General features: G+C 32.1%; 1 protein-coding gene across 1 annotated transcript in view; it reads right to left on the bottom strand.

Moving 5' to 3' along the window:
• Positions 1–23,919, bottom strand: part of LOC139498337 (neuralized-like protein 4) — a 226,625-nt gene that overhangs the window by 22,467 nt on the left and 180,239 nt on the right. The gene's annotated exons all lie outside the window — the stretch shown is intronic.

Here is a 23,919-nt window from a genome sequence, read left to right as displayed (position 1 = left end):
TTTTTATGAGTACAAAGTTGACCATAACGTTCGATTTAAAATGACTTCTAGTTTGTTCAATGATAATAGCTACCACAACGAAGATATGATGGCGTGGTGTAGATTATATAAACACTTATTATTAAAAATTTCAGAACAATTAGCTCATATCACGAGTTATAGTATTATTCAATTATGGCCCGTAGAAAAGGTAAATATCCAAAATGATCAACACGAGAAGGTTATTTCAATGAGGACGCAACTTTTAAGGATTGACAATTTTGGATATTCATTGTTTCTATAGGGCCACAATTGTTTAATTAAACCAAACTAACAGTGGCAGGGTATTATTAATTATTGAAAAAACACCTAAAAATTCGTTTAAAAATCAATAACTAAAAATGTTAGCCGCTAGTGTTTATTTTAAGGGTTAATCTTCCTTCTATGCAATTGAATGAAAATTAACCGGATTATTCCATGTCACGCGATTGCGTGTTACCAAAAATGATTGTTTGTAATAAATGTTAGGTATAATAAATATAATTATAATCTTGATGAAATTTAAATGTTTTAATGATCAATATTTGTACCGAACTTTAGCGAGATGCAACATATTTGCCAAATTAAAGCTACTTTTCAAATGGGCATTGCTGATGACATAATTCATTGTTTTAATTATAAAACAATATATTAAAACTTCAGTTATACCAAACCAATAGCTTGCTTTTTAAATACTAGATGTATGACATTAGTTGTAGCAAACATTGGTAACGGTTATGTTGCAGTAGTTTTACGAACGAAAACAACATTGATTGATTATCATGTAATACAGGTATCGTATAACAGATAAAATGTTCACAGTTATATTCATATCTAGCATCCCATATACCACAAGGATGACGATAATATAGTGTAACTGATGTGTGCATGTACATGTTATTTATACTTGACATGAGCATTCAGACTAATGATACGTATACTGGAAACTGCATACCCTTATAGTATGTTGGTTTATCTTTGTTTTTCGGTGGAGTTTGTGTTTTTTCGAATTTTATAATTTTGTATATTTTTTTTTTTTCCATTTTTGTGAATTTTTTCCTGAAGCTCTTCTTATGTTAAATAACAACATTTCGACTGTATTACATTCAAAATTTGAAAAAGCGTTTTATCATAATGTGAACAAATGTTAATGTGTCTAGTCGCTCTTTTTGATTTAATAAAAATAGCTCGAATATTAGTCAAATCTATATAATTCATCCATTTTTGGACACGATTTTGAAGACAACTGTATAGAAATATTACATAATTATGGGGTTTTAAACTTTCTACTCTGAGTTAACAATCGGATGATAATCATCGTAATGATGGGATGGTTGCATTGATAAAGTAAGGTTAAAACAATAGCCCATGTAGTATCTCTGTCATACAAAACACATAACTATATTTGAGCATTTTCCGTTATCTGAAACTTCGTTTCGTGTTTTCTGTCTTAAATACAAGCTTTAAAAAGTTGGTACTTTTAGTGAATCCCCGAGACGTACATATTTTAAAGTTCAAAATCCTTGTTAACATTTGAAAAAAGCTGATATTTTTTTATAATATATAGGTTTATGACAACATTTTAACTGTCATTGCAGTAAAACCTCATTCACTATACTAGAAATGTTAAGTCATGTTCTACTGTTTAGAAAATATACCTTGTTAAAGATAAGATGAACAAGAAAAGTTATTGACAATGACCATTATGAATTGTTGACGTATTTTACAATTCACAAGTTAACAACTGATTTAGCATGTTTAGGTTAAACAATCATCATTTCACATTGCTGACTGAACAAATTACATTATAATACTAGTATGATATAAACATTTGTGCAGTGTTCCATTTTGAGTGAATACTGAAATTGTCACAAAGTCTACAAAATGCAGATAATATTAAGGAATTGATGATATTAAATATATACCAAACATTGTTATCGGGGGAAGAAATGCAGAATTATAATAAAATAAAAAAGAGATGGGAAGTGCCAGAAATTAACCACTCAACAATGTCACATTCCTAACTTACAAATATTAGAGCTGCCAATTTTTGATTTTTTTTACACTAACACATAATATCTGAAACTGTAAAAGGTCAGACTATTTTCTATTGAATCTGATACATGGTTTTCTTAGACAAAAGCTCTGATTTTTTTTAATAGCGATTCTATCAACCTTTTCCTTGATAGTAGTGTTAGGTTTTGGTCATTTCAATAACATTATTATTAGCTTGTAAAGTATGATAACAAAAAGTACCTAAGATAAGTGAGGAATGCCATTTGGTAACTAGCTTGTCTACTTGTATTTCATAAACTTTGCCATTCACTAATGGTGTGTTGGTAAAACAAATACCTTGACCAATTGTTTCGGTTGGATTTAATCGCTTTGCAGTGGTACAATTGTTTTCCAGGGAAATGTTTTCACCACAGATACGATGAAACTTCCACATTTCTTGTCAAATTTTTTGTTCAATTTGCTTACTTCAACCATCTGTAATAGACAATGTGTTCCATGTTAAAAAATGAAAGAAAGTAATTATACTTTGCATTCATAAGGTACAAAGATATAACTTATATAACTACGGGACAGGACTACCGATCACGAGATTCTTCATTTAGTTTCATTGTTATCTTCATCAAAGGTCCGTATTGTCCAAATTTGATGTCGATTTGGTAGCAGTGACTGTTTTTCTTGTTTTTCTCAAATCTATTTCGTGCTCACATCAGTGTTACGCTACATTCTTCCAAAGTGTACAAGTTTTTTAAATAGTTTCTTAATCCCTCCTTATGAAAGCTCAAATATTGGAAGTGTCGAAAAATCAACGTAGCAATTCGCTTTAAAAAGCCAAAACAAAAAGACAAAGTGAAACGGAAAATTTCTAAGTGATGTGTAATGATGATGTAGAATCAAGAGAACAGTTCAGCTGTTTCTTACACGTAATTCTAATAAGAAAGCAACTAATACAATTTAAATAAAATACAAATAATTGTATTTTTGAATTTGATTGGGGAAAACAAATATTCCTTTATATAAGTATAGATAGATACATATCAAACATATCCTAACTAAAACAGATTGTAATATTCGTATGAAGTTACTTAAAAATTTAGCATAACATGAACATATTCTGATTTTCATGTGGTGTCTCGTATTCGTGGTTGATCGCTTTGTGAAGATTGTAACTGAGCTAAACTTGATTTGACTTTTGCTTTATTATCATTTATACAATGTTATAGATAAGAAATATGATTCATTGGAGATTTGGGTATATTACTAGTTCGATTGTCGGTTGTCATCACGAGTTTAAACAGTAGGGCATAGGATTTTTTCCTAAAATGATCACCCTCTGGTGTCATTTTGAGATACTAATTATCGTTTTTAAAACACAATTACGCTTTTCTATATGTTAAAGTAATGTCTAATGTTTCTTTGTATATATGCTATGGTAAAACATCAATTCTAATATGACGTTCTTTTTTAGCTTTGGGTACAAAGCCATGTTCTTATTTGAATAGAACATAGGATGCACGTGATTGACGTTACAATTGAAATTGTAACGTCAGATTGACCTTTTTGTTGGTGTTGCTCATTAGGAAATTAGATAAAAACATTCTAAAAGAAAGTTTAAATGCTTCTGTTCTTTTTGAATTGATAAACTGTTGATCTTTCTATAACATTTGTGTTCATCAAATCAAAATGGTGACATTTTGGAGCGTCTACTATAAATCCGCTTCGAAGTACAGAAGTTCAAAATATTTCTATTATAATCGAAATTATTCTATCATGCCATGCTCTATGCTCATTTTAACATGGGTAGGCATTATATTTGTAAAACATTTAATACCCATGTTCAAATGAGCATAAAGCATGGCATGAAAGAATTATTTCGTAAACATTAAAGCTAAAAGAATATTATACGAAACAGAAACGTGTGCAGGGTGTAGAATTTAAGGGAGTTGGCTTCTCAGTTTCAAAATAATTAGTTTTTCAAAGAACTAGCATTATTGATATGAGATTAATAAAGAAATCAAAAGTGTTAAAAAAAAATGTATAGGTAACCGCGCTCGTTGACAAGTTTAAGTCCTCAAAAACTATTAAAAATAATAAAAATTTATCATTACACATGTAAAGGAATTATAAAAAGAAAATTGGGGGGGCTCCTGGCAAAATTTGTTACGACATTAAAATGAACAAAACCAGAGGATTCTGATAATCTGACCAAATTTCCCAAAACTAGACAAGCGAGCTTCCTTAATAGACGTTTCTCATAGTAAAAAAAACCCACATTTCTTATTGATTCGTTTCTTTTTTGTGGAAAAAGTATGGGATAAATTCCCCTAAATTTATTTCACACTTTTTTAATTTAAAAAAAAATACATTTGCTTAAATCAGAGTACCGAAGTAAGATATATGTATAATTCGGTTCCTTGTCGGTTTGTTGGTTCTTTGACACATTCCCCATTGCCATTCTTTTATTTTTTATTTAAGAAGTTATCTTCCTTTTTAAGACGCATGTTCTATGTTTTCCTTGTATATATGCTATGTTAAAAGCCGTCATCAATCTCGAAGATAACAGAATATAAAACGAAACAGAAAAGTGCGCAGAGAGCTGATTTTAATAATAGACGTTTGTAATAATAAAGACAAAGCGTATTTATTATTGATTTTCTTTCTTGTTTTGTTGGAAAGGTATGGGATAAATTCCCCTATTTTTATTTTGCACTTTTACCATTTTAAATAAAAACTCATTTACTGAAATCATAGTATCGAAGATATATATGTATATTTCTTTGGTCGGGTTGTTGGCTCTTTGACACATTCTCCTTTGCCATTCATTGTTGTTTAATTTTGAAGTAGGATAGCTTACCTTCCTTATTCAGACGCATACCTATGGTCCAAACCGCAATTTGACAGACTTATAGTGAATCATGAACAATAGGTTTAAACAAATAAAGTAGAAAGAAGTTGATCTTCATATATCGGTTTACCGATACGTGTTTATTCATTGTGACTGCTCTTTGAAATGTTCACACCTTTGATAATTCAGTTGTTGTCATTTGAAAAGTACTGTTATTATTGTTGTTTGTAAATTGCTCTGTTATAAATTAGTTTCCTCGATAAAATTGTTTCATATTTTTTGTTTCAGTTTGTTATAAAACCTGTTATTCCATAATTCTTAAGATCGTCTCTTAAATCACGAATTTATATATAAATATATAATCATCGCAACATGGTAAATGCATTTTAAAAGCACAGGTTTACATGTCAGATTGATAGAAATAAATATTTACCTAATATTTACCGGAATTGCAAGTTGTAATTATAACAAAATGGACGTTATTAGTTCAGATATTGTAACCAGGAAGGAAAAAGGTGTAACTAATAAACAAGTCACGGTTACCTGTATGACAGTTGAACGAATACTTTAAATAGATAATGCATTACTAGTGTACTATTGTTCTTATTTTGACATTTTGGAGATTTTTACAGCTTGCAATACGTAGATATTTTTGCTGATTTTGAGGGCATAATCGTGTTTCGTCTATCCATTTCAATTCTTCGTAAATATGTACAATGATGTAATTACACAATATAAACTTTTTTACTGCTACATGTATGCACAGTTAGCATACACAATTTTATCAATGATAGTTATGCTTTGTAAATCTATCATTGTAGATAATTCAGTTCAGGAATGATGAGCGCTGACAAATGTATTTAGTAATACGCTATATATGTTTGTGCATAGCTGGACAAATATCAAACACTGTTATAAACTAACATTGACCAGACATTAACATTGTAAAACGTTACACAAACATATACATTGAACATTTTAATTCGCGCTAGATAACATATCATTAAAAGAATGTTTCAGTGAATTCATGTACTTTTATTTCTTTGTTCATTTCATGTATAACATTAAAAACTTAAAATGCAGTTACCAAGTCCATTTATATTTACAGTACACCGGCAAAGTCTTCAATTAGATGTGTTGTGTTTTTGCTTGTATCCAAGCTTTATTTACATATATATAAATAGTCGAAGCAAAGGTTGTTGAAAGTGGCGTAAAACACAAACAAGCGAATTATGTATTTCAAATATGTACAAGTATAGATAAACCGACGATGTAAAGTTTATCAAAATATCTAGCAATTAGCTAACTTAAAAGTACACATCATAGCTTTACTATTTACTATGCGTAAACAAATCTTATGTTGCTAGGTGCGTTCTTATCAGGTGCGTCCTTATTGAACCGTGATAGTGTTAACAACGATAACATTTACACAAAATTAAGTATCCAATCATGTGTGTGCTTACAAATATAACCTGACATCTGTGTTAATAATAGCTGATTTAATATATTTATATCTCACGAATTATTTTGACATTTCTTTAATATTAAACAACTGATGCATATTGTAAGCTTCTGAACATGTATATTATGAATGAGTGATTATGCACCGGAAAAATAAATATAATGAAAAAAATAGTGTTTATTGTATATCTATATCCTAAGTTAATTTTAAAGGTATAACATATTGGTGTCTTTTTCATGTAATTATTAATATGTGTGTCAACAGTTATTTTATCAGAGAAAAGCGAAATGACTGGTTATTAGAGTTTTCACTTAACAGCTTCTATTAAAAATATTAATATTCATTGACAAAGGCTAAATGACACATTGAATGATATTTCAAAAGAAAAAAGCAGAAAAGGCAAAGGCGAAAAACAAACGGAAGTCTCATATAATTGTTTGCTTTTCTGTTTTCTGTACACATGTATTATCAACATTCTTTAACATAGTCAACATATACAGAATATAAAATTGTGAGCAATACATACGCTGATTTTGTAACAATACTTTACGTTTGAGTTCAAATGCATATCTATTGCATCATGTGCATATTGTGACATAAGAACAAGTCGTTTGCATGAATTATAGTGTTTTCTTCAATTATTGACAAGAAAGATATATATCTATTACTCCAACCTTTTTTAAAAGATGTTTTAGTTATCATTATAGGTGTAATACCACCAAATCATGGTACGCCACATCAAATAGTATACGAAAGGAGGTAAAAAAAACTATTTCCTTGAATTTGACAGTTGTAGGTAAATAATCCTACATTTTTTTCGCAGTAAAAACATTTCTGTGTAATAAACATATGTCTTTGGGTATTTCAAATAACCATTATTTTTTTTGGGGGGGGGGGAATTTCTATAGAAAAGTGTTTAATCTTGAGGTTACATGATCGCTAAACCTTGTACACAGATAAAATAATGGGAGAAATTTGATTGGTTAACTTCCAATGATTATTTTCTTATGTGCAATGAAATGTTATGTGAAATTTCTAAAGTTCTGGACAGGATATAACGTTACTCATGCCAAATATTTCTTTCTTTGAAACAAATATAAATTCTGCACATATTTTGGAAAAGTACAAATTTAACAAATACTAATAGGGGAACATCAATGATGGTATAACACCTAATATGGGAAGCTATTTGTGCACCTTTGACATTGTAAGTAATCTCTTGTGTTAAATTTTCTTGCTATTAGAGTGAAATATTTCAAGTAATGTAACATTCTGAGTGGATTGAGTCTCCAAAACACATTTTATGAGAACATTGTTTGAAATAGGAACAAGCCATACTAAGTGTTTTTTTTGCGGGGGAGCTTTTTCTCCCTATTTCTTATATTCTGCAATGGAAGAAAATTTTCCTAGGAAATACATAAATAAATATATAGTTATAAGTAGATCAAATTATTTAAATGCTGTAGGTTTCATTTGTGTAAATATGACAATGCAATTTTCCAAAGGATCTCCTTTTATGGCTAAAACTGTACTACTTTTACCATGATCTTTTGACAAAAATCTTATCCTAGAATTGAAGTTTCATATGCACTACAATTGTTTTCATAGGTCAAAATAAAGGACTGTGCGGCATATTTTCAACGTTTAAATGCCCTGAACTTCTCAGAGTTTAAACTAACACTAATTTTCTTAACTACCCCTACCTCGTTTGAAAGGTTACCTCAGATTTCAATGTCAACAATATGCACATGTTTATTTACTGGTAACATTCCGAAGTTATGTCTCTGTGAGATGAGAGAACCAGTATGTAAACAAAATTAATTTTCTATGAATATTCAAATTCTCCCCAAAACAGGCGTGGTTTGAGAAACAGCTGTATTTACAAAGTGCAACCTATACAAACATTTATTCAAATAGAAAACTTTCTAAAATCAGTTTTTCTCACATTAATACTCATTTATCAGAATTATAGCCTTAAAGAAATCACTGTGTATATTCTAAGTTGTTCTTTATTGTACATTTTATACCTCCCCTCCTGTTTCAATTTTTAAAATAATTTGAAAACAAGACTTTAATCATTGCCAGTTTACCTTATTTGCATATTTTCTGATAAAAAATGCCTAGAATCTGTTTAAAACTGTACTGGTAACATATTGAAATCTTATCAAAATACTATAAATGTAATGTTTAGCAGTCAATTATTATTACATACAAGATTATATAAAGTATTCAATCCTGCCTCTGTCTCCAGTCCACATCTTACAGTATGCCTACTTGTCAATTAAAGTACACATTTTCTGCCTCAAACGGTCAATTTAAAATTTAGTAACAGGCGTGGTTTGAGAAACAGCTGTATTTACAAAGTGCAACCTGTAACGACAAATTATTCACTAAACGAAAAGCCTTTTAAGTCCCTCTCTGGAACGGTGAGTAAATTTAATATTTACGTAAGGACTTATTGAAAACCTCCTTGGAGACAGAAAACTTTTATATTGATTGTTCATTCTGCTAAAATGCTTTAATTACTCATTTCTTATAACATTTCTACCATAGATGAGTGAAAGTTTCTCAATTGTTTTAATTTATTGGCCTGAAATGTTGAAATTTTGAGGAAATGAGAGGTATAAATTAACCAAAAGACACCTTATAAAGAAGACAAAGAGGTCCATTAGTGGTTTTAATTTTTCTTATAATCATCTTGTTTATCATAATCCATTATTTGTAGGCAGATTAGATAGATATTTGATCATGTGTTGGTCCACACTCTATTATATCTTGATGCGGCTTTGTTCTGATTTGTCGAAGAAATTTTTCTCGAATCGACTGTAGATGTTGTCTTTTTTCTCTTTTTTTTTTTATTCATCATACTACATATCTATACATACAATACAATCGTCATATATATCATATTTTCAATATTATGAAGATAGTCCATACAACAGTACACACATGCATACTCTCATACATTACATCATTAGCATTAAGATTTGTTTTATTTTTGTTTTCTAATCTTTAAATTTAAAAGAAATTTAATAAAAACTATCTAAACACAACAACAATCAATCGTATTTATATTACACAACATTGCTCTCAGTCACATATAGCATGAAAACAAATATTGAATGTATGCAGATGGTTTTCCAATTCCGTCACATATCAACTTTATTTTGACATTGTAAGCTGTTTACTAAAAGACTACTTAGTTGAAATATTACAGAAAAAGAAAGTTATTCGAAATCAGGTAAATCAATATTCAAAATTTGAAATGTATCTAATATGAACATCAATCATTTTATACAAACGAACTGTTTTTTTTGTTTTTTTTGTCAAAAGCAAATTTAGCCATCAACAAAAGTTTATCGTTAGAATCATCCGGACAAAATCCATAAGTTCTTACGTCCACAAAGTCATGTTCTACATTGTTCTTATATATTTGATAACCAACATCATTTGGATTCACTTGTTTTACTTCATCAGATCCACGATCATATTTAATAATGTTCCCGGTTTCTTTCAGTTTTGCGATGAATTTATCAGAGAACAGTCTACTTTTCTTTATTTCCGCTTTTGAAATGATATCGTCGATTTCAAAAGCAATTATATCTACATTATCACCATCGTCGTCGTCATCAGCATCATCATCATCATCATCATCATCATCATCATCATCATCGTCTTCATCGTCGTCGTCATCATCGTCATCATCATCATCATCATCATCATCATCATCATCATCATCATCATCATCATCATCATCATCATCATCATCATCATCATCATCATCATCATCATCATCATCATCATCATCATCATCATCATTATCATCATCATCATCATCATCATCATCATCATCATCATCATCATCATCATCATCATCATCATCATCATCATCATCATCATCATCATCATCATCATCATCATCATCGTCGTCGTCATCATCATTATCACCATCATCATTTTGATCAGATTCATCTGACTGCTCTTGATTTGCATTTCGAGTTGATATTGTAGTATTGTTTTAGTCTGTTTTCATAGTTTCGAATAATTGCTGCTTACTAATTTCTGGTTGTTTTGTAACTTTGTTTAAATCTTCAAATTCAACTTTTTCGGAATGTATGTTTAAAAAAAGTGCATTCTTTTCCTGTAATTTAAGCTTACCATTCTCTACTATAGTGTTTGTTTCTGAGCTCCGTAGATTTGCGGTTTCATTTTCCATTAATTGATCATCATAGATATTGACAGTTTCTTGTAAGATACTTTTATTTCTATCTGAACTTCATCTACTTTTACAACTTTTTAAATATATATTCAGCCATTCTTTTGTTATTTCGGTGTTCCGTAGATTTTGATTTTCGTTTTCTTTGTTTATTATCACTTTGTCCGAACATTATTGATATTCGTGCATTACTTTCATTCCCGTGTATTGTGAATGTTATATTGTCAAATATACTACATGCATTTTCTATAGACTACATCAAATAAACAGGTAATGTATCCATATTAATAATAATTATCTAGGTTAATATCTAGGTCGATGTTACAGTAATAAACAATCGGCTTAATATGTCTTTGTTAAACATAGTCCATCAGCTGGTAAGGTAAAATTTCAGTTCTGTGTTACTCCCCAGGGTACCGCAAGTTTTTTGTATAAATCTAAAGAGTAATGTTTGAAGAGTATTTTAAGAGGTGTTAGACTTTTGAAAAAGTGTCCAAAAGGGGTTAAAAGGGGTCTTATTTAAGAGTATATCAAAATCTTTGTTTAACCCATATATACAGAAATAAGACAATGTAACCAAGTATTCGGTACTATTTCTCTTATCAAATTGAACAAATCATGTCTTATTAATACGGAGGCTATTTTTTATTTAATTTTTAAATCGTATGGGACCAAGAAAAAAAGGGGGAGGGTAATATCCAAAATTCATGATTTTGAATGAAACAAAGCATACATACTAGTTTTCTTGATAAAAAAAGTATATTTTTTACATTGAAACATAGAGCATCAAGTAACTAAAGGCAGTTGAACAAAATTCAAAGGTAAGAAAGGGAAAAAAACAGGGAATCAATGACAAACACAAACATAAGCGATGTACATCACAGTCATTAAAAAACACACATAGTACTAAAAAAATTAAAGAACTGTCAGGGTTTCAAGATCTATATTAAAGTTCTTTTAACAACAGAATTACCACATTTTAAGGTCATGAAGAAGGTCAATCCATAGAATCATATTTATTTTCGTCAACGCCATCTACCGAATAATCATCACCATCATCTTCATCATCTTCGTCGTCATCGTCAGCCATATCAACGATTTGATTATTCTTCTTGCTACAAGCATTCGTACATTTGCAGCCATCTGTACAGGATAAACCTTGTCGAACACATGAACATCTTTTGGTGGTACAACCAGCTTTACATGAACAGTTTATCAGTATCAATAAAGCATCTAACACTGGCGGTTGGTCTAGTCAATTGATGCTGATCAAATCGTTTTTAACAATCTTACCATAGTTGTTTGGCCATGGAACAGTGTTGTGTTGAAGGGCAGATTTCAAATTCTTTTCCTGAAAGTTGGCTCGTTTGATGTGCTTTAACATTTCATCTTTTGTTGGGGGCAGTAGATGATAATTGCACATTAATAATCTGCATTTGGAATAATAATATTAGAACTGGTATAATTCTGAAAATAGCAGGTCAATACTTCCACATCCGTGTCAGACGATTTTATACCAATGGAATCGTAACCTTTGTCAGCTACGTGTTTTGCATGAAGAAACATCTTTGTGTCGGCTTCTTTCTGTATGCCTAGAAGCTTAATGCATTCTATACTTGTCACTATTTCATTTTCAACATATATTTTGTGGCACATACTTCCATATAACACAAAAAAACTGGAACTATTATACTAATAGTATTAGTCTTCGTCTACCAACTGACAAACATTTATTTAATTGCCGGGGACACGATTGTTTTGATCTAGAAATTGTCGTAATGATTTGACCTCCCAATGACCTAAGATCCCGTTCTTAATTTTATGGATATTGTGGGATACTGATCAATGACAAAATCAATGCGGGGAGCTCTTTCTGAAACTAAAAGGATGTTTTATTAAACAACAATTGCCAAATCAGAAAAAAAGTACTTGGTATCCGAGTAAAGGATTGAATAACTGCCGTACCATCAAATATCCACATGCTTTCCTCAGGAATGGCTTTTTTTTGTTCAACGTCCTTTTTTTAAAGACCACCAAGGACAGATTTATTTGTCTTCATAGGTGTATCATCAACGTTTGCAAGAGACCATGGAAGAGGACTTAATTCAAACTGGAGTACCTCTCGTATATCCAACTGTCTAGTCTGGGCTATGACATGCAGGCTACCAAAACGATTTGTATGTGCTTTCAACATGAAGCTGTTCTTATTACCCATTAACTGTTGACCTTTTATTTCCTTTGTAGTAAATGTAAGCAATGGTTGTCTTTTGATTAGTTTGAAGATATTGGTTGGCTTTTAAATAAGCCGTTCATTAATGACATTTTCTGATGCCGACTTTCCCTTTTCATACGCCTTTGGAAGGTCAAACCTTAATTCCGAAGAAGCATCAGCACCCGAGGAAAAGCCAGATAACTGCTTAGATATTTCAAATGGATTTGTCCACCTTTGCAGTGTCTGAACCACTTTTAATAGTCAGTTTCTTCTCGCTTCATTTGAGTTTTTCAAGTTCTTTTTGTGCGGATGTTTCAGGGTTAACAATTCCTCCCAAATCTCTACATTGTAATGATATTGAAGCTCTTTCGTGTGCATTTAACAACCAACATTTAGTAAAACTTTGATTTTAACTGAAACAAACAAATCCACCTCTTGTTTTTTGTATCTCTCTTTAATGTTTGCTCTATTGTTTGGTCAACTGGAGATCTAGAAAATCCATGAGAGCTTCTCTGGACACATAAACAACCAGATGAACGATATTTATGCGCATCAGGATGGATATTTTGCATATGAAGCAAATAGAATGATGGATGGAGAGTTGTCTCATTGGCACTGACACCACATCTTCCTATATCTATGACATGTATCGGGAATAGTTTTGACGGTCATATGCAAAAAACTGAATTCAAACAAAGTAACCAAATCATTTGACAATATGTACAAAATTTCAAAAACAAGACTAAATTCATTGAACAGTGAAGCAATATAGGAAAAAAAAACACTATCAAATGAGGAACAATGTATACATTACGAAAAGCAAATAAATAGTAACCAGACGGTATGTCAAATCGACATAGTTTTGTGCCAAAGAAACAACAATCTTTACTCAATCACGACATAGCTAAAACAAAAAATGTAAACAAGCACACCTTTATTGAGTTCGATAGAGTGCACCCTTTCAGAACGCAAAAAAAATAACTTTTATTTGTCATTGTATTATAAATATTTTTTTACACATTTACGTTATGAAATAATTTGTCTCACAAAAAAAAAATACTCGTCAATTTAATGTTTGTTTTCAGTTGCAAATTAATAAGGTTAAAGTGCTTATATGTGCACTTAGGTATGAATATATAATCGACTGAATCGAAGGCAGTAATGTGATGATTTCCGGTATTTCACGAGTATTTGCACGTACATATGTTTTATTGAATAATTCATATTTTAGACGATAAATAAATACTGCAAATAGTTTAAACATTGCATACTGGTCAATTTTAAATGTTAATTCACAAGAACGGATAATCATGATAATTGCATTACGAATTTCTTTATAAAATGAGATAATATGCCTCAACTTAAACCCATAAAACCGGATTGCTTGTGATGCAAATAAACACTTTTTTTTAAAACAAAAAATCTTCACAGTTACATTAGATATGATAGTTTTATATCTGTTTTAGTTGTTTAAACCTATAATTTAATTTTTTTTAATCGCTTTATATTGAAAATTTTAATTAAAAATTACTAAGTCGTGATAGCTAAATGAGGGGACCATTGAAAGGGAAGTTTTTAAACCTTTTTTTGACACTTTTGTTTTAGTCTAACACCTTGTATTTTATCAATAAGATAATGAAGTTGAATTCTATCCAAAAAAATCGCGGTACCCTGAGGTGTAACACAAACTCCTTAACTAGAGCGCTTTTGAAAACTAGCTGATGGACTAATAGGGACATCACAGTTTTCAACATAGAAACACCACTTTATACTAGTAAACTCTGCAGCCAAAACATGAATACGGATCCTGGAAATCCTGGAAATCCTACATATATTGGAGATTTGTTTTCCTGTTGAAATTAACGTCCTTGCTTATCAAAGGTGCGTTCGAAACATTCTCAGATGTCGTCTTTCCTTATACTAGATTTTTCTCAAACTATTGAACTGAATATGACAAAACTTGACAGAAATGCTTGAAATAACCAGTATTACAAAGAAAAAAGTCACATTCAGTTTATTGAACAATAAGGTCTTCTATATTAGGTCTCAAAATAATAGAATTAATTCACGGAAAGTGGTTTACAATCATGATGAATATAATAAATACCATATAAATACAATACTTTTTAAACAGTCAGATACCTGCACTAAATGACTATGTTAAGGTTTAAATCCTTCATTACTAGTCGTGACTCTTTTTATGCACATCTAGTTTAAATAATTTATGATTTGTTTTGTTATAATGACAGATGGGTGTTTGAGTCTGTGAAAGCTTTAGATACTATTTAAACATGTATGGAAATCCATAGAAATGTGAGTCACGTCATAACGTAATGTAGAATGCATTGTTATGGGTTGGAACAATAAAGTCAAATAGTCAAACAATTTAAAAATACCGTTATAATTACCAATCCCCAATATGTAATTAGTCTATTACGATCAAGTTAAACGGGAATATTAAACAAAATATTATCAAAAACAATAATAGCTTAATTCCAGTCATTAAACGTATTGACATTCTATCGTTTCATTTCCATGCAATTTGTCAAAAACAAACACCCAATGAATGAATCTGATATACATAACACGAGAAAATGTGATATGGATGCTAATGAGACAACTCTCCACAAGACACATAATTACACAAACAATAACAAATATAGGTCACCGTACGATGTTTATCAACGAGCAAAGTCCAGACTGCAAAGTCAGCTATAAAAGGCCCGAAAAATGACAAAAGTAAAACAATTCCAACGAGAAAACTAACGGCATTATGTATCCCAGTTCAATAGTAAGATATGTGTTCCCACCTTATGGTTACAAGAATGAATGCTACCTGACAAATGTATTGTTAATCTATCTTTTTTGTTTTGTTGCAAAAAAAAAGTGTATAATGCCCCAATTCTTTTCCAGTCTGAGTTATCGGCGTGGTTCATCTAAACAGATGATATGTATCAATTTGTTCATATATGTATTTTCTTGATTTATAATTTACCAAAGTCTTCATGCTATCAAATGTATAGTAGAAAAAAAAACAATCGATAAGGGGTATTTATAAATGACACAACATCAATGCATGGACGGCAACATGAAAAAACACACACACAAAAGAAACCGCGCTTGTATTGCTATTATTTAACTTAATGTCATATATGTCTATCATAATTGAAAGTTAAGAAAGTTAAGAAACAGAACACCGAATTACCAGTTACAAAGTTCGTTTTATCTATTTCTTCCACATTAGATACTATAGATCAAGTCCTCAGCAAAGATATAAAGATATTGGTTGCTATAACCAACACAAAAATAAAAGCTGAGTCAAAGTTATTTTGTTTTTACTTCTACCTTCTCAGTATTTTTCATATCTCCGTAGACATGTCAGAATAGACATTAATACATGGTTATTGTCAAATGCGAAAATACAAAACTGCTGATTAAGAAATTGAAAAAAAAATCTATGCTTGTTTTCTTATAATAAAAAAAAATTGAAACATTAAAAAAAGTCTGAAAGTCTGTCTAATACAACACTTTATAAATGTCATATTTAGTAACAGTATCAGTATTAAGTGATCAATAATATATAATATGGGAGTTTCCGTACAATCCTTCCACCAAAGCATGTCGTATTTCAAATAGTTTATAGTTTGAATGATATTAAACCCTTGTCTTTTTCAATTTATTTGCAATGCTTGTAAAAATCCTCTACAAAGTACATATATGCAGAACTGGTATGATTGCTCCAAATACACAAATCAACTAATGACATTGTTGTTGACATCTGTAAGCCACTATATGGCTTTCAAAGATGAGCAAAACCCAAACAAGAAGGTTGACAATATGTGTTATGAGACACACATGAAATAAAACCTAACTCTTTTGAAAAAAAAAACATTGGCAATCAACTCTTCTATGTTTCGAAACATTGCTAAATATGCTAACGACATTTGTATCTTTTTCTAGTATTTTGATATAGCTATGTCTAAAGTTGGATAATTCCACTACTTATTCTTGTTTGCATTTTTTTTAATCAATATGAATGTATTAGAAGAGTGTATCACTGTACAATATTTGAAATGGCTAGGTTAATAAAGAAAACAAAACTGCTGTAACCAATACAAAAAACTCTCATTGTAATTTGTCAACATGATTGTCATATTTTTTTCCAAATCCACCTGTACTTTATAATGTCATTAGGACAGTTCTCTAAAGAATGCCAAAATCGGAACCCCTAGATATTGTTAATTAATGCGAACTATTTCTATACGATGTAATAAAGGTGCGCTAATACGACCTCACCATATGACCTTTGTCTATAAAAGAATATTTCCAATTACAGTAAGGACAATTGTCTCATTGGCACTCATGAAACATCTTCTTATTTTTTTTTTGTAATTAATCACAAAGTGATAAATTGTTGACGCCGTTTCCGACGCTGACGGCAGAAGCTGCGAACTTTTGACTAACTTTTTACTCCTGCCAGGGGCGACCACATAGGGATCTCTGTGATATATATAAAATAGATCACATGAAAAGAGTGCACACGCTTCAAAAAGGTGCGAAAGATACAAGAGGGACGGTCAAACTCATAGATCGGAAATAAACGGACAACGCCATGATAAAAATTAAACGGACAAACTGAAAAATAATAACACACGTGACACAATATAGACAACTAAATACTAAGCACCCGAACCCCACCAAAAACTGGGGGTTATCGCGGTTGCTTTGGAAGGTTAAGCATATTCTGCTCCACATGTGACATCCATCGTGTTGCTTATGTGATTACAAACCCGGTAAATAGTTTAATGCGGAAGGTCACATTTAAGAAAGGGAAGGGGATTGTAGTAACGACGTAAGGAACATATCAGATATCATCTTTGAAACGTTTATTCCATAACGGTTAACAATGTCTCTCCTGTTTAACGTATCATTGCATTTATGTTCACAGTTTGGAACTAAAGATTTATATACAAGCAAGTATCACATAAATATAAATAAAGGTAACAGTAGTATACCACTGTTCAAAACTCATAAATCCATGGACAAAAAACTAAATCGGGGTAACAAACTAAAACTGAGGGAACGCATTAGATATAAGAGAACAACGACACAACATTAAAATATAACACACACAGAAACGGACTAAGTATTAGACAAAATCCTATGAGAATAACAAATATAACATCAAAACCAAATACAAGAATTTGGGATAGATAAGTACCGTGACACGTCGTATAGTAAAGTGAATTCACACTCAAAAATAAGAGAAAACAAACGACACAATGGAAACACAACGTTAAAATGTAATACACACAGAAACGAACTATAATTTAACAATGGCCATATTCCTGACTTGGTACAGGACATTTTTAAAGGAATAAATGGTGGGTTGAACCTGGTTTTGTGGCATGCCAAACCTCCATCTTTTATAACCATGTGAAATATAACATTAAAATGACAACACAACATTACAGGACTACAATATAAATAAATAGGAGAACACAATTGACAAAGAAACACACGAATAATAGCTAACAAAGGGCAACAAGTTTAAAATTTTAATATGCCAGAAGTGCATTATGTCCACACAAGACTTACTGGTGACGCCCAGATACAAAAGTTTGAAAGCCGAAACAAGTACAAAGTTAAACAGCATCGAGGACCACAAGTTCACAAAAGTTGTGCCAAAAACGGCCAGGGTTTTCTGTTAGGTACCAGAACATCCCTTTTATTGAGAATAATTTATACTTTTGCAAACAGTAAATTTTATAAAATACCTATACAAAAGATATCAGATTAAACTGAAGTATTAACAAATTACAGGAAACAACCGAAGCATTGTTAATGTACCATACTCATTATCATAAGGATGCCATGGTCAGATGAACCAGGCTGACAGACATGTACAGCTTTAATAAATCATGTAATACATAAGAATAGTTGACATTTTGCTAATAGTATCTGAAAAATGACTAAATTACGAATACATATGATTGACCAATGAAACATGAAAATGATATCAAGGGTAGATAGAACATGCACAGGCTAGACCGACATGTTCACCTTACACTCATTCCATACACCAAATGTAGATGACATATTGCTTATAGTTTTTGAAAAGCTGAACACAACACCTATCAACATTGACCAATTAACAATGAAAATAAGGTTAAGATCAGATGAATTGTTCTAGACTGACATGTACCCTTTACAACCATTAGATACACCATATAGAGTTGACCTACTGCTTATAGTAACTGAGAAACAGACATATATAGAGAGAGAATAAGTAGACATTGTTTCGAAGCATGAATTTTATTTGTACAAGGATTAGAATCAGACAGAGAGTGGGTCTTTGTAATGATGGTTATGATGTCAGGTACGTCTGTGAATAAAGTAAAATGAACTGTCATGATTGTGTTTTCAATTTGTAGTTCCCATGGTTACTGCAATTAAGAATAGGCACGAATTTCGAATATCCAATTTTAGACATTTTAAACTAAGTTCCTCCCCTTAAGATATATAATCTCACAACAAATGTTGCGTTATGCTACTCCAAGATTTTCTAAGTATCTTAGATAGCAAGGTTAAAGGGTAAATATCTTACTAGATATAGCAAAAATAGTTATCAAAGATACCAGGATTATAACTAAATACGCCAGACGCGCGTTTCGTCTACATACAACTCATCAGTGACGCTCAAATCAAACTAGTTATATGGTCAAACAAATATAAAGTCGAAGAGCATTGAGGACCGAAATTCCAAAGTTTGGTGCCAACAAAGGCTAAGGTAATCTATTCTTGGAATAATAAAATCCGTAGTTTTTCCAAAAATTCAAAGAAAACAGTGTCTGCACGACCCTGTGTGCAGAGACTAGAAGCTAAACTGGCATTCGTAGGCTACGCAAATACGCTTCCGGTTATATAATCAAATGTCAACGGATTGGGAATATAACGTGAAATTAACGCGGAAAGTGTCACAATAAGTGAATGAATTGATTACGCACATAGGTCATATTTTAACTATAATTATTGATACAATGGAATATATGTTAGAAAAAGTAGAAAATAATCAAACTGAACGTGTGATAAAAACAATGCAAACAATTGACAAAAAATATTAAACAAACATTCAATTTCTAAAAATAAATATATAAATTAAATATCTATACAGATATGCAACACATAATTAATTTAAAATGTTATAGGACGTAATAATTTCGCCTTCTAAACAACAAGGTGAAAAAAATTCTCGATATATCTTTACTAAGTGCAGACTTGGAGATGTATAAATAATTGCTGTTACAATATACCTCCCTCGTAAATCCACATATATCGTAACCTATTTCCAAACGCTGTGATGATTTCGCTGCGTTAAACGTTGCAATTAACACATAAAATAAACCGGTATTCTTATGTTGATGCATAACATAAAGAATAAATGCATTATAGCTCGGAAAAATGTACAAAATCAAAATAGAATAAAATTCAGCGAAATTTCATGGACGCTTTTGGTGAGATAAAGTCATTTCAAAACACGAAGACATACGAAAGAAAACGCCAAAGTTGAAGAGTTTTCCGTTGCGTGTACCTTTCCAAATTTGGATAATATTGCACTAAATTAAGTTTAAGGGTAGATGTTGTTCATTATCGATAATATGCATTATTTCCACATCTACTAATTTTAGCAAGTCAACGTTAGCGTCTCCTTAGCTACGAAATGTCAACTGTGGAAAAATATTAATTAAAAATGACAAATGTTGGGGTTGAGATTCAAAAGAATAAAATCCATTTTGTTCTAGCGGTTATTCAAGAAATAATTATCCTGCAAGCTATAGACGTATTGGACATATTTAGCTTATCTCACAGGTTGTAAGGAGGAACAGTCATACACATGGCATACATACTATCTCTTCAGTTTTTTAAATGTTCGTATTTGCCCTTTAAGAATCGAAATAATTTATAAAATCCATAGATGGTTGAAAATTTACAAATAGTCCGTGAAATTCGTCAAAGTAAATCTGAATTCGTTCGACTGCCAAAGCCTTTTCCCTTTCTATCTCTTTGTTTATAGATCCAAAAAGAGAAAAAAACGAAGGAATAAGCGTCTCCTGCTGTGCATTCATCATCCACCATGTGAATCAAAATCAATATAGGAAAATTATAGATGTGAACTTTGGTAACACTTGATGATTTGACAAAATTGGCATAAGCATTGAATCTTAAATTATTCCATTCTAACTCTATGCAAAATATATTTGATATCCTATATAAAAAAACTAAGAAAGATATTCTTAGGAATAAAATATCGAATTTATTTCGGGATAGATGACCAACCTATCATCCTCCTTGATTTTGAAATTGATGACCAACCTATTCATCCATCTTGATTTCTGAATAGAAAACCGACCTACCACCCCCTTGATGTCGGGATAAAATCATCATCCATCTCCCCTGATTTCAGGTCAGATGACCGACCTACCATCCCCATTTATATTGGAAAAGATGACCGACCTTCCATCCCCGTTAGTGTTTGGATAGATGACAGTCCTACCATCCCACTTGATTTTGGGATAGACGACCAATCAAACATCCCTCTTTAACTGCCTTTGTTTATCTCTTTGTTTATAGATCCAAAAAGAGAAAACCGTGTGCGTCGAAAGGATAAGCATATCCTGCTATGCATTCCTCATCCACCATGTGAATCAAAATCAATATAGAAAAGTTATAGATGTGAACTTTGGTAACACTTGCTGATTTGAAAAAGTTTTTATAAGCATTGAATCTGTTCCATTCAAACTCTATGCAAACTATATTTGATATCCTATATAAAAAACTAGGAAAGATATCGAATTTATTTCGGGACAGACGACCAATCAAAAATCCCTCTTTAAATCCAAGTATATGACAAAATTATCAACCCTTGATTTCGGACGAAAGACCAACCTACCATCCCTCTTGATTTCGGGCTGGATGACAAAATTGCCAACCCCTTGTTTTCAGATAAATGACCAAACTACAACCTCCCTTGATTTCTGGATAAAGGACCAACATTAAACCCCCTTAATTTGGGGATACATGATCAAATTTTTATCACTCGATATCGGGATAGACTATCAACCCGTTGTTTTCGGTATGGACGACCAACCTAACATCCCCCTTGATTTCGGAATAGATGACCAAATTACCACCCATTGATTTCAGGAAAGATGGCTAACCTATCTCCTCCTTGCTTTTGTGATACATGACCAAATTTAAAACCCTTGGTTTTGGGAAAGATGATCAACCTACCATCCCCCTTGATTTTAGGATAGACGACCAACCTTACATCGCCCTTGATTTTTGGATACATGACCAAATTAACACTCCTTTGATTTCGGGATAGATGACCAACCTAACATCCATCTGATTTCAGGATATACGACTAACATAAAATCACCCTTTATTGCGGGATAGATGACCAATTACCATCCCATTGATATCGGGATAGTCTACCAACCTTACATCCATCTTGATTTCGTGATAGATGAAAAATTTACCACCCCTTTATTTCGGATAGATGACCAACCTACTCACCCTTGATTTCGGAATAGACAACAAATCTTACACCGCTCTAGATTCTGGGATAGATAAAAAAAAATTACCACCTCCGTGATTTCGGATAGATGACCAACCTTACATCCCCATTTATTTCGGGATATATGACCAGTTACCAACCCTCGATATCGGGATACACTACCAACATTTGACATCCCTTGATTTCGGGATAGACTATCGACCTAATATACCCCTGAATCTTGGGATAATGACCAAGTTACAACCTTCCTGATTTCGGGATATATGACCTACCTTACATTTAATTAATTTTGGATAGATAACCGACCTTCCATCCCCCTTCATTTAAGGATAGATGACCAAACTACCATTTCCCTTAATTTTTTGATAGATGACTGACCGACCATCCCCATTTATTTCGGTGTAGATGACAGACCTATCATCCCCGTTAGTGTTGGGATAGATGACAGTCCTACCATCACTCTTGATTTCAAGATAGATGACCAACCTGCCACCCCCTTGATATCAGGATAGACGACCAACGTAACATTCATCTTGATTTCGGGATAGATCACAAAATTACCACCCCTTAATTTTGGATGGATGAAAAACCTACCACCAGCCCTCATTTCTGGATGAAAGACCAACCTAACATCCCTCTTGATTTCAGGATGGATTAAAAAATTACCATCCCTTCATTTCAGGATAGACGACCAACCTTAAATCCCCCTTTATTTTGGAATACGTGACCACATTACCACCCTTCGATATCGCGATATACTATCAACCTACCACACCATTTGATTGCGGTGAAGACGACCAACCGAACATCCCATTGATTTCGGTATATATGACTAACCTAATTACCCTTTATTTAAGATAGACGAGCAACCTAACATCTCCCTTGATTTCGGGATACATGAACAACCTACAATCCCCATAAATTTCGGAATATACAACCAACCTAACAACCCCCTTGATATCGGGAAACATCACCAAATTGCCATCCCTCGATTTCGGGATAGACGACCAACCTACCACCCCCTTGATTTCAGAATAGACGACTAAATTACCATCACTTCATTAAGGGATAGATGACCAACCTACCACCCCTTAATTTCGGGATACTTTACCAAAATGCCACCCCCTCGATTTCGGAATAGACGACCAACCTGCCATCCCCCTTTATTTCCGGATAGACGATCAACCTATAATCCCCCTTTATTTCGAGATAGATTACCAATTACCACCTCCTTCAGTTCGGGATAGATGACCAACCTACCACCCCCTTGATTTCAGGATGAACGACCAACCTACCTCACCCCTTTATTTCAAGATAGATGACTAACATAACATCACCCTTTATCTCGAGAAAGATGACCAACCTACCATCACCATATTTCGGGATAGACGACCAACATTACAACACCTTTTTATGGATAGATGGCAGGTTTACTATCCCCTTGATTTCGGGATAGGCGACAAACCTTTCCCCCCTTTAATTTCGGGATACATGTCCAAATTACCACCCCCTTGATTTTTGAGATAGACGACCAACACAACACCCCCCCTTGTTTTCAGGATAGACGACCGACCTA

This window comes from Mytilus edulis, chromosome 12, assembly GCF_963676685.1.
Source record: "Mytilus edulis chromosome 12, xbMytEdul2.2, whole genome shotgun sequence".
In the NCBI taxonomy this organism is placed as follows: Eukaryota; Metazoa; Mollusca; class Bivalvia; order Mytilida; family Mytilidae; genus Mytilus; species Mytilus edulis.
The sequence above is the reverse complement of the archived record's forward strand: the minus strand, read 5'-3'. Positions and strand labels throughout refer to the sequence as shown.